Source organism: Mauremys mutica, chromosome 10, assembly GCF_020497125.1.
Source record: "Mauremys mutica isolate MM-2020 ecotype Southern chromosome 10, ASM2049712v1, whole genome shotgun sequence".
Classification (NCBI taxonomy): Eukaryota; Metazoa; Chordata; order Testudines; family Geoemydidae; genus Mauremys; species Mauremys mutica.
The window spans coordinates 1,162,334-1,171,983 of record NC_059081.1 but is presented as its reverse complement, the minus strand read 5'-3'; positions in this window follow the sequence as shown (position 1 = coordinate 1,171,983).

Sequence of the window (9,650 nt, the reverse complement as noted above, 5' to 3'; positions counted from 1 at the left end):
TGCCCAGCCCCCCCGGCAGCGGCCGGTGCCCCCCCCCGCAGCGCCCGGTCCTGCTTTGCAGCCAGAGGCCCCGGGGACGTGGCTGGGGGCCCCCGGCTGTCGGGCTGGGGGGTGGGAGTGGGGGGGTCACAGGGGGCCCCCGGCTGTCGGGCTGGGGGGTGGGAGTGGGGGGGTCACAGGGGGCCCCCGGCTGTCGGGCTGGGGGGTGGGAGTGGGGGGGTCACAGGGGGCCCCCGGCTGTCAGGCTGGGGGGATGTTGAGGGAGAAAAAGTGACGTGGCCCCACTTGTGTTGTTTCCCAGCGTGACAAAGTGGGAATGTTCTTAACGTTTTCTCCGAATACGGTGGGTGCCTCAGTTTCCCCTCTGCCTTTCTCAGGTATCTAGGTGGTGGGATGGGGGTGTGATTGGTGCAGAGCCCTAGGGGGCAGGTGTGACGGTGTCTGCACAGAGACTGGTGACTCCCTGTCTGCTGGCAACTGATGGCCTGGGCCCCTCCCCGGCAAGGTGCCAGCTGAAGGTGCTGGAGACACAGAGATCAGGGGCCTCCTGGCCCGGGGAAGGGACGAAGGCAGAGGAGGGGCTGGAGAGTGTCAGTTGGGGGCTGGCTGGGGACATGGAGGGAGGGCCCAGAACCGGGGTCTGGGCTTCCCCCCCCCCCCAGATGGAGCTGTGTGGGGGAGCAGGGAGCGGGGAGCGGGGAGCGGGGCGGGTTTGCCCTGGGAAGGTGGCCGGGGAGTTACACTGGGGATGAGAAGGAAGCTCCCTGAGCTGTAACCTGAGCCAGGAGGGGGGTTGGGTGGGGGGCGGGGGGGTCCTGAAGTGACACCTTCTGCCTGGGAGCCTGAACAAAGGACAGGAAGACCAGAGGGGAGGGGGCAGAGAGCTGCTGGGGGGAGTTTTAGTTTCAGTTTGGGCTGGGGGGTGCAGCGCAGGGAATCCCAAGCTGGGGTCTAAGCTCCCTGGCCCCCCAAAAGGACTTGACTGAAGGGTCCTGGTTGTACCTACAAGCTCTGCTGTAGCCTGCGTCCCTATTGTCCAATAAACCTTCCGTGTTACTGGCTGGCGGAGAGTCACAGTGAATCCCAGGAAGAGGGTGCAGGGCCCTGACTCCCCCACACGCCGTGACACCCAGTCCGGGGCTGATGCACTGGCCTGGGCTTGCGGTGCCCCTGGGTGCCAGCAGCAGGAGCCCCCTCCCCACGGAGCAGCCAGGCTGCAGGGCACCGGGGGAGGGTTCTGGCCTGGATCTCGCCAGGTTCCCTGCCCAGACCCCGAACGCCCGGCTCAGGCCTGGCCCTGCCATGGAGCCGAGGCAGCCTGGGCTGCACCGCGCCCCTCAGGCTCTGTGGCTGCCAGCTCGGGGCTGGCATGAAGGCCGGGCCGAGCTTCCCGGCTCCCTTCCAGCTGCGCCCGGCCCCACCGGCACCGGGGGGCTCCTCGGGCTGACACCCACGGGCTGGCCCAGGGCTGCTCCACACGCCAGGGCTGCAGGGTTTCACCGGCAGCACACTGAGGCTTGCGACTCCGGCTGGGTCATGCCAGGCAGTGCCAGGCCGGCTGTGCTGTTTTGTACCCATCTCCACCCCGACCCGGTGGCCCCAGCGCCCTGCACAGCAGCTGTCCCCAGCAGGGGCCCACTCTGGGGCGCCCCCCACCACTGACTGAGCAGCACCAGTCAGTAACGAGAGTGGAGGGGTGGAGAAGCCCCTGCCAGGGGCTCAGCCTCCAGCCCCTGAAGAGTTGAACTGAGCAAACAGATCCCTGCGCCCTGCAACATGCAGGGAGAAGTGGCCACTTGGTGCGCTCTGCTGTCCCGGCCTCGCCCAGCAGGGGGCGCTGTGGGGGGCGGGGCGGAAGCGCTGGCTGGGGGGAGCTCCCAGTGACTCCGGCCCGGCCTCTCCCAGCAGGGGGCGCTGTGGGGAGCGGGGCAGGGCTCTGGCCTGGGAGGGGGCTCCCAGTGACTCCGGCCCGGCCTCTCCCAGCAGGGGGCGCTGTGGGGGGCGAGTGCCTGGCACCGGCGCCCTTGGGCGCTGGCTGGAGGGGACGGCGTCCTTGGGGCTGAGTGCACTGCTGGCTGCGGCACAGAGACGGCGCGTGCCGGTCCATGTGGAGCGGCGTCTCCAGAGCCCGCCGGCCCCCGGCGCATGCTAAGCGGCTGGGCTGCGTGAGCAGACGGGGACTCACCGCCCGTCTGGGGCTGGCCCCGGCCCCTGCCCCTGCGGCTCCCTGGGCCCGCCCTGCAGCGCCGGGGCTGGGGAGACCCCCCCTGGAAATAATAAACCCCTCCCTGTGCCAGGGCTCAGACCCTCCCCCCACAGATCCCCTCTGCCGGGCCCCCGGCCCTCCCCGTCCCCTATCCCCCCACAGAGCCCCTCGGCCTGGCCCCCGGCCCTCCCCCTCCCCCCATAGAGCCCCTCTGCCGGGCCCCCGGCCCTCCCCCTCCCCCCACAGAGCCCCTCTGCCGGGCCCCCCGCCCTCCCCCTCCCCCCAAAGAGCCCCCAATGCTTGGCCTGCAGAGGCCGGTCAATGTTCTGGGTGGGATGGGGAGGGGGGCAGATCCCACAGCTCCGGCTGCTGCTGAGACTCCCTGGCCATCCTGCAGGTAGCGCCCTCTCCCTGCCTCAATGAGAGCGGAGATGGGGCTGCCCCCCCGACCCCCGCAGACACCCCCAGAACCCACAGACTCTGGGAAAGGGGAGACCCTCCCCGGCCCCAGAGACGCCAGCCCTGCAAGCCCCCGGCACCCTGTGTGTGTCCCTCCCCCGGCCTCGTCTGGCTCAGGGTGCACCCAGCCAGAGGGGATGGGAGCAGGGGTGTGGGGGGGCGCACCCAACCGGAGGGGATGGGAGCAGGGTGTGTGTGTGTGTGGCACCGGGCCTGGAGATCCCCCCCAGCCCCCTTCCCGTGGGCACAGAGCCCCTCTGGCTCCGGCACAGCTGCCCACACCCCCAGCGCAGAGCGCTGCAGGCCCCAGGGCCCCTGGCACAGCGACGGGAAGCAGACGGTGTTTCACAGAGAATCTCCCACGGTTCCTTCCCCACAAGGTTGAATCTGAGTCAGAGTTTGGAGCGACTTTAATTATGGCTGGATCGATCGGCTCGGCACGGCCAAGAAAATCCAATCGCGGCCCCAGGGGCTCCGGGCTGCATCCTCGCTAAGTGGAGCCGCATGGCGCTGGGGAGACCCCCCCCCCATGCAAACAGCGCAAACACCCCCCCCCAATGCAAACACTGCTCCAGCTTCGGGCCAGCTCCGCCCTGCACCTCCAGAGACACCCCCCCCCCCGCCTGCTGGGGATGTCCCCCCCATCCCAGTCGTGGCTCGGGGAGGGAGCGGGGGTGGGGGGCACCAGGGATAGTCAATTCGTTTTTCTCAAGGTCCAGATTTCGTGGTCAGGCTATTGCGAAGGTCCCGACTCCCGAGAAAACCCGACACAAACACAATGATCCAAGGAAAGGAAAAGACGTGTCTGTCCAGTCGCGCCCGGCGGGCGGGGTCTGGCCCACGGCTGCCCACTGGTTAGTGCCGACCCCGCAGGGGCCCAGGGGCTGACTGCGCTGCTGCCTCATCAGGCCTACATGGGAGCTCCTGGCCCCAGGCGCCGCAGGCCCAGTGACTCCCAGAGAAGCGGCCCCACGGGCCCTGGAGCTGGAGCTGGGGGGCTGCCGTAGCCCCTGGCGGGAAGTGGTTTCCATCATATGCAGCAAGGTTACAGTTGGGGCCAGTGGCTCTCAGCAGCCCCACTGTGCACCTTGTTCCAGCCCCTCTGAGCTGCCCCCTGGAGCCCAGCCCCCTTTACCCTGACAGAGCACAGCTGGGGGCGGGGGGGGGCCATACACCTCGCCCACCACTGACAAGCAGCCACCTCTGGGCTGCAGCTGGCAGCTGTTCAGCAGCCCAGTGACACGGCAGCTTAGTGCAGGAGCCGCCTGTGTCCAAACGACCGGCCTAGGGGAGCCTGGGGGGCTGATGCTTTACCCAGGTCACCCCCCCCCACCCCGAGCTTTTACTGCCCTGAGTCATCACAGCCTGGCTCTGAGTGCTCAGCCCATGAACTGCACCTCTGGGAGCCCAGCGCCCCCTAGTGCCCTGCTGGGACCAGCACTGCCTGCCAGGGGAGAGCGCCCCCTAGTGACCCCACTTACCCCCTATAGCACACGCCCCTAGTGACCCCCCTCGCAGCACAGCGCCCCCTAGTGCCCTGCTGGGACCAGCACTGACTGCCAGGGGAGAGCGCCCCCTAGTGACCCCACTTACCCCCTATAGCACACGCCCCTAGTGACCCCCCCGCAGCACAGCGCCCCCTAGTGCCATGCTGGGACCAGCACTGCCTGCCAGGGGAGAGCGCCCCCTAGTGACCCCACTTACCCCCTACAGCACACGCCCCTAGTGACCCCCCCCGCAGCACAGCGCCCCCTAGTGCCATGCTGGGGCCAGCACTGCCTGCCAGGGGAGAGCGCCCCCTAGTGACCCCACCCCCCCTGCAGCACAGCGCCCCCTAGTGCCCTGCTGGGACCAGCACTGCCTGCCAGGGGAGAGCGCCCCCTACTGACCCCACCCCCCCTGCAGCACACGCCCCTAGTGACCCCCCCCCGCAGCACAGCGCCCCCTAGTGCCATGCTGGGGCCAGCACTGCCTGCCAGGGGAGAGCGCCCCCTACTGACCCACCCCACCCCCTGCAGCACACGCCCCCTAGTGCCATGCTGGGACCAGCACTGACTGCCAGGGGAGAGCGCCCCCTACTGACCCCACTTACCCCCTACAGCACACGCCCCTAGTGACCCCCCCTGCAGCACAGCGCCCCCTAGTGCCCTGCTGGGACCAGCACTGCCTGCCAGGGGAGAGCGCCCCCTACTGACCCCACTTACCCCCTATAGCACACGCCCCTAGTGACGCCCCCCCGCATCACAGCGCCCCCTAGTGCCCTGCTGGGACCAGCACTGCCTGCCAGGGGAGAGCGCCCCCTAGTGACCCCACTTACCCCCTACAGCACACGCCCCTAGTGACCCCCCCCCCCGCAGCACAGCGCCCCCTAGTGCCCTGCTGGGACCAGCACTGCCTGCCAGGGGAGAGCGCCCCCTACTGCCCCCACCCACCCCCTGCAGCACACGCCCCTAGTGACCCCCCCCGCAGCACAGCGCCCCCTAGTGCCATGCTGGGACCAGCACTGCCTGCCAGGGGAGAGCGCCCCCTACTGACCCCCCCCTGCAGCACACGCCCCTAGTGACCCCCCCCGCAGCACAGCGCCCCCTAGTGCCCTGTTGGGACCAGCACTGCCTGCCAGGGGAGAGCTCCCTGTACAGAGCTGCCGCCCCACCTTTGTGGGGCTGGCATGGTCCTGGGTTGTCACAAGGAGCACGGCTTAGCTTGGGGGGTCTGCCAGGCCCCAGCCCGCCCCCCCCAGTGCTGAGATGCTGGGGGTGGGGGGCTCCTTGTCCCGTGGGGGAGGCCTGGCTCGGCGGGCACTGGGGAGCGGCTGTGTCTGGGGCGGATAATGCCGGCGGCTGGAGCTGAAGGCCCTGCTCCCCCTGTTCGAGGCAGGCAGGCTTCCTGGGAATGTTAATGAGCCGTTATCGGCCCGGAGTAACGCGGGCGCTCGGCAGTGGCGTTCGGAGGCCCAATTCAGGCAGCCGCGGCCCCACGGGCCGATAAGCGGGTCGTCCCCGTGTGGCGTGGGATGCAGGACGACTTCACCCTTCAGAGCCCGGTGGCAGACAGGGGTGCCGGGAGCAGCCTTGAATCCCTGCCTGGCCAGCTGGCACTGCCCGGGGGAGGGCACAGCAAGGGGGCTGGGAGCTGGCTTGTGCCCAGCCTTGTGGGCCGGGAGGTGCTGGTGAGGGCTACTGGGTGCCCGTCCCTGTAGCCCGGTGGGTCTGCCAGGCGCACGGAGGGGGCGCCAGGCCGGGGAGCTGGTGGGTGGCCTGTGACGCGTCTCCCGAAGCACCTGCAGATGGATGCCCCAGGGGCTGCCCCGGTGCCCGGAGAGGCTGTTTCCATGGCAGCAGGCAGGCGAGGGGCATCCATCAGCTGGGACCAGCCCACTCCCTGCACCGCACACCTGGTGATTTACGGTGCCACACGCCGGCCGCAGGCGCCAATCCCCGCCCCAGGTCAGGGAGCCCAATTAACGCACTGAGAGGAGCGACAGGCCCCGCGGCTGGGAACTAGCCAGACAGCGCTGGGGATGCAGAAAAATGAAGCGGGGGGGGGCGCTCGGCAGACAGGAGCACGGCGTGAGAGCATCAATCTCCAGGGAGAGACAGGCCTGGCACGTGCTTCCGCCTGCAGAGACGTGCTGCTCCCAGGTCCCCGGGGGTGAGCGTGAGGGGGGTCCCCGCAGGCACGGCCGGGGGGCCGGTGCAGCCCTGCAGTGCCGGAGAAGGCCTGGGGCGACCCTCTGCTCTGACAGCCGGGCCCTCCGCTGCACACAGACGTGGTGACTGGGCCCTGGGGCACCGCCTGGCCTGGCTGGACTGGTCAGAGCTCGGCCAAGCAGGGCTGGAGGGGAGACCGCCAAGAAAACCACCTGCTGCAGGAAACTGGCTGGCTCTTCAGTAGGGGGCGCTGCGCTGCAGGGAGCAGGGGGCAGTAGGGGGCGCTCTCCCCGGCCATCAGTGCTGGCCCCACTGTCCTAGTGTGGCGCTAGGGGGCGCTGTGCTGCGGGGAGCAGGGGGCAGTAGGGGGCGCTCTCCCTGGCCATCAGTGCTGGCCCCACTGTCCTAGTGTGGCGCTAGGGGGCGCTGCGCTGCGGGGAGCAGGGGGCAGTAGGGGGCGCTCTCCCTGGCCATCAGTGCTGGCCCCACTGACCTAGTGTGGCACTAGGGGGCGCTGCGCTGCAGGGAGCAGGGGGCAGTAGGGGGCGCTCTCCCTGGCCATCAGTGCTGGCCCCACTGTCCTAGTGTGGCGCTAGGGGGCGCTGCGCTGCGGGGAGCAGGGGGCAGTAGGGGGCGCTCTCCCTGGCCATCAGTGCTGGCTCCACTGCCCCAGTGTGGCACTAGGGGGCACTGTGCTGCAGAGAGCAGGGGGCAGTAGGAGGCGCTCTCCCCGGCCATCAGTGCTGGCCCCACTGCCCCAGTATGGCGCTAGGGGGCGCTGCGCTGCGGGGAGCAGGGGGCAGTAGGGGGTGCTCTCCCCGGCCATCAGTGCTGGCCCCACTGCCCTAGTGTGGCGCTAGGGGGCGCTGCGCTGCAGGGAGCAGGGGGGAGTAGGGGGCGCTCTCCCCGGCCATCAGTGCTGGCCCCACTGCCCCAGTGTGGCGCTAGGGGGCGCTGCGCTGCAGGGAGCAGGGGGCAGTAGGGGGCGCTCTCCCTGGCCATCAGTGCTGGCCCCACTGCCCCAGTGTGGCGCTAGGGGGCGCTGCGCTGCAGGGAGCAGGGGGCAGTAGGGGGTGCTCTCCCCGGCCATCAGTGCTGGCCCCACTGCCCTAGTGTGGCGCTAGGGGGCGCTGCGCTGCGGGGAGCAGGGGGCCAGTAGGGGGCACTCTCCCCTGGCACTCAGGGCTCACCCCCGTGCCCCAGCCGATGGAACGAAAGGTGCCGTCGTTGGAGTGTGACAGAAATGGTGGAGCAAAGCTGCCAGCTTGGCTGGTGAGTCCCTGGCCCGTTCCCAGCACTGGGTGATAACCCCGCTGTCCTGGCCAAGGTCCCAGTTGGATGAATCCATTCTGCAGTTCAAGCTGGATACGATTCTTCGTCACTTCCTGTCCCAAACTGCCACAGCACTGAGACAGCTTCCTCCTCTTCCCTGACAGGGCTACTGGCCTGGTGCCCGGGGGTGTGCGCCTGTAAGTGGAGACGGGCAGTAGCCACTGAGGGCAGGCGGGGCTGGGGGTTGGGGGTTCCCTGGGGAGGGGAGACCCAGAGAGAGGGGGCACTGCAGTGGGCAGAACCCCTGAGCAAAGGGCACCGGGGTCTGGGAGGGACCCGGGGCTAGCGGCAGGCCAGGCCATCAGCCGGCAGAGGGCGCTCCGGAGCTGGAAAAGAGCAAATTCCCTGGACAACCAGCAGGAGGTGCCGCACCGGTGAGTCGTCGCCCCACCACAAACGGTGGAGAATGCGGGCACATGCGGGCACATGCCCGATACAGGGGCAAGCGCGAGGACTGTGGGCCTGCTGGCCAGATCCGAGAGACCTGCGGACCCAAAAGTGGAGACAGAAGATGGACTATTGAGCCTGTGTGGCCCGGCTCACCGAGCAGCCAGCGGGGCTGCTTCAGCTGCTGCGGGGCCGGGCACACGGACCTCACTGGGGGCCAGGCACCTGGGGCAGGAGGCCGGCGCCGAGGCCCAGGAACCGTTGGGCCTGGGGGAACTGGGGCACCGGAAGAGGGAATTCCCTCGGGGACTCACAGGGCCCAGCCGAGCCCTGAGGTGGCCAAAGGAAGGCCCTGCTTGTGCCTCCTGTGCCACAGGGGGGGCATGTCCCACGGCCTTGCCCCCAGAGAAGGAGGGGGAGGCCGGAGGATCGGGCTGGGTCTGAAACTGCCCTGCGGGGGGGGGGTGAGGACCAGGGCCCTAGAAAGGAGATTGTCTGGGGCAGAGAGGCCCCAGACAAAATGGGGGACCCACGCGGGAGCTGCGAGGGCTGCGGTGGGGACCCAGACTGTCACGGAGGCTCCGTACAGTGGAGAGGCTGCAGCAAGAGAGGGATTCCCTGCGGGCCCAGCTGCGAGGGAGGCTGGGGCGATAGGGACCCCCCCCCGTGAGTATTGTGATGGGGGAGGGTGTGTAGCGGGGTGGTGACCCCGCTCCTGCCCTGGGAGGGGGCTGCAGTGGGGAAAAGCCAGGCTGACTGGGGGAAGCGGCCACAGCTGGGCCTGGGAGAGGGCTGAGGGCCAGAGGGTGAGACAGACCCACTCGCTGGCTTCCTGAGAGAGAAGGGCCTGGGGGTGGGGGAGGGGACCTGGACTGGAGCAGGGCTGGGGAAGGGCAGGGGGTGGGGGAGGGGACCTGGGCTGGAGCAGGGCTGGAGCAGGGCAGGGGGTGGGGGAGGGGACCTAGGCTGGAGCAGGGCTGGGGAAGGGCGGGGGGAGGGGGCGGGGACCTGGGCTGGAGCAGGGCTGGGGAAGGGCGGGGGGTGGGGGAGGGGACCTAGGGTGGAGCAGGGCAGGGGGTGGGGGAGGGGACCTAGGCTGGAGCAGGGCTGGGGAAGGGCGGGGGGTGGGGGAGGGGACCTGGGCTGGAGCAGGGCAGGGGAAGGGCGGGGGGCTGGGGGAGGGGACCTAGGGTGGAGCAGGGCAGGGGAAGGGCCGGGGGTGGGGGAGGGGACCTAGGCGGGAGCAGGGCAGGGGAAGGGCGGGGGGTGGGGGAGGGGACCTGGGCTGGAGCAGGGCTGGGGAAGGGGGAGGGGTGGGGGAGGGGACCTAGGCTGGAGCAGGGCTGGGGAAGGGCAGGGGGTGGGGGAGGGGACCTGGGCTGGAGCAGGGCAGGGGAAGGGCAGGGGGTGGGGGAGGGGACCTAGGCTGGAGCAGGGCTGGGGAAGGGCAGGGGGTGGGGGAGGGGACCTAGGCTGGATCAGGGCAGGGGAAGGGCGGGGGGTGGGGGAGGGGACCTAAGCAGGAGCAGGGCTGGGGGTGGGCGGGGGGTGGGGGAGGGGACCTGGGCTGGAGCAGGGCTGGGGAAGGGCGGGGGGCTGGGGGAGGGGACCTAGGG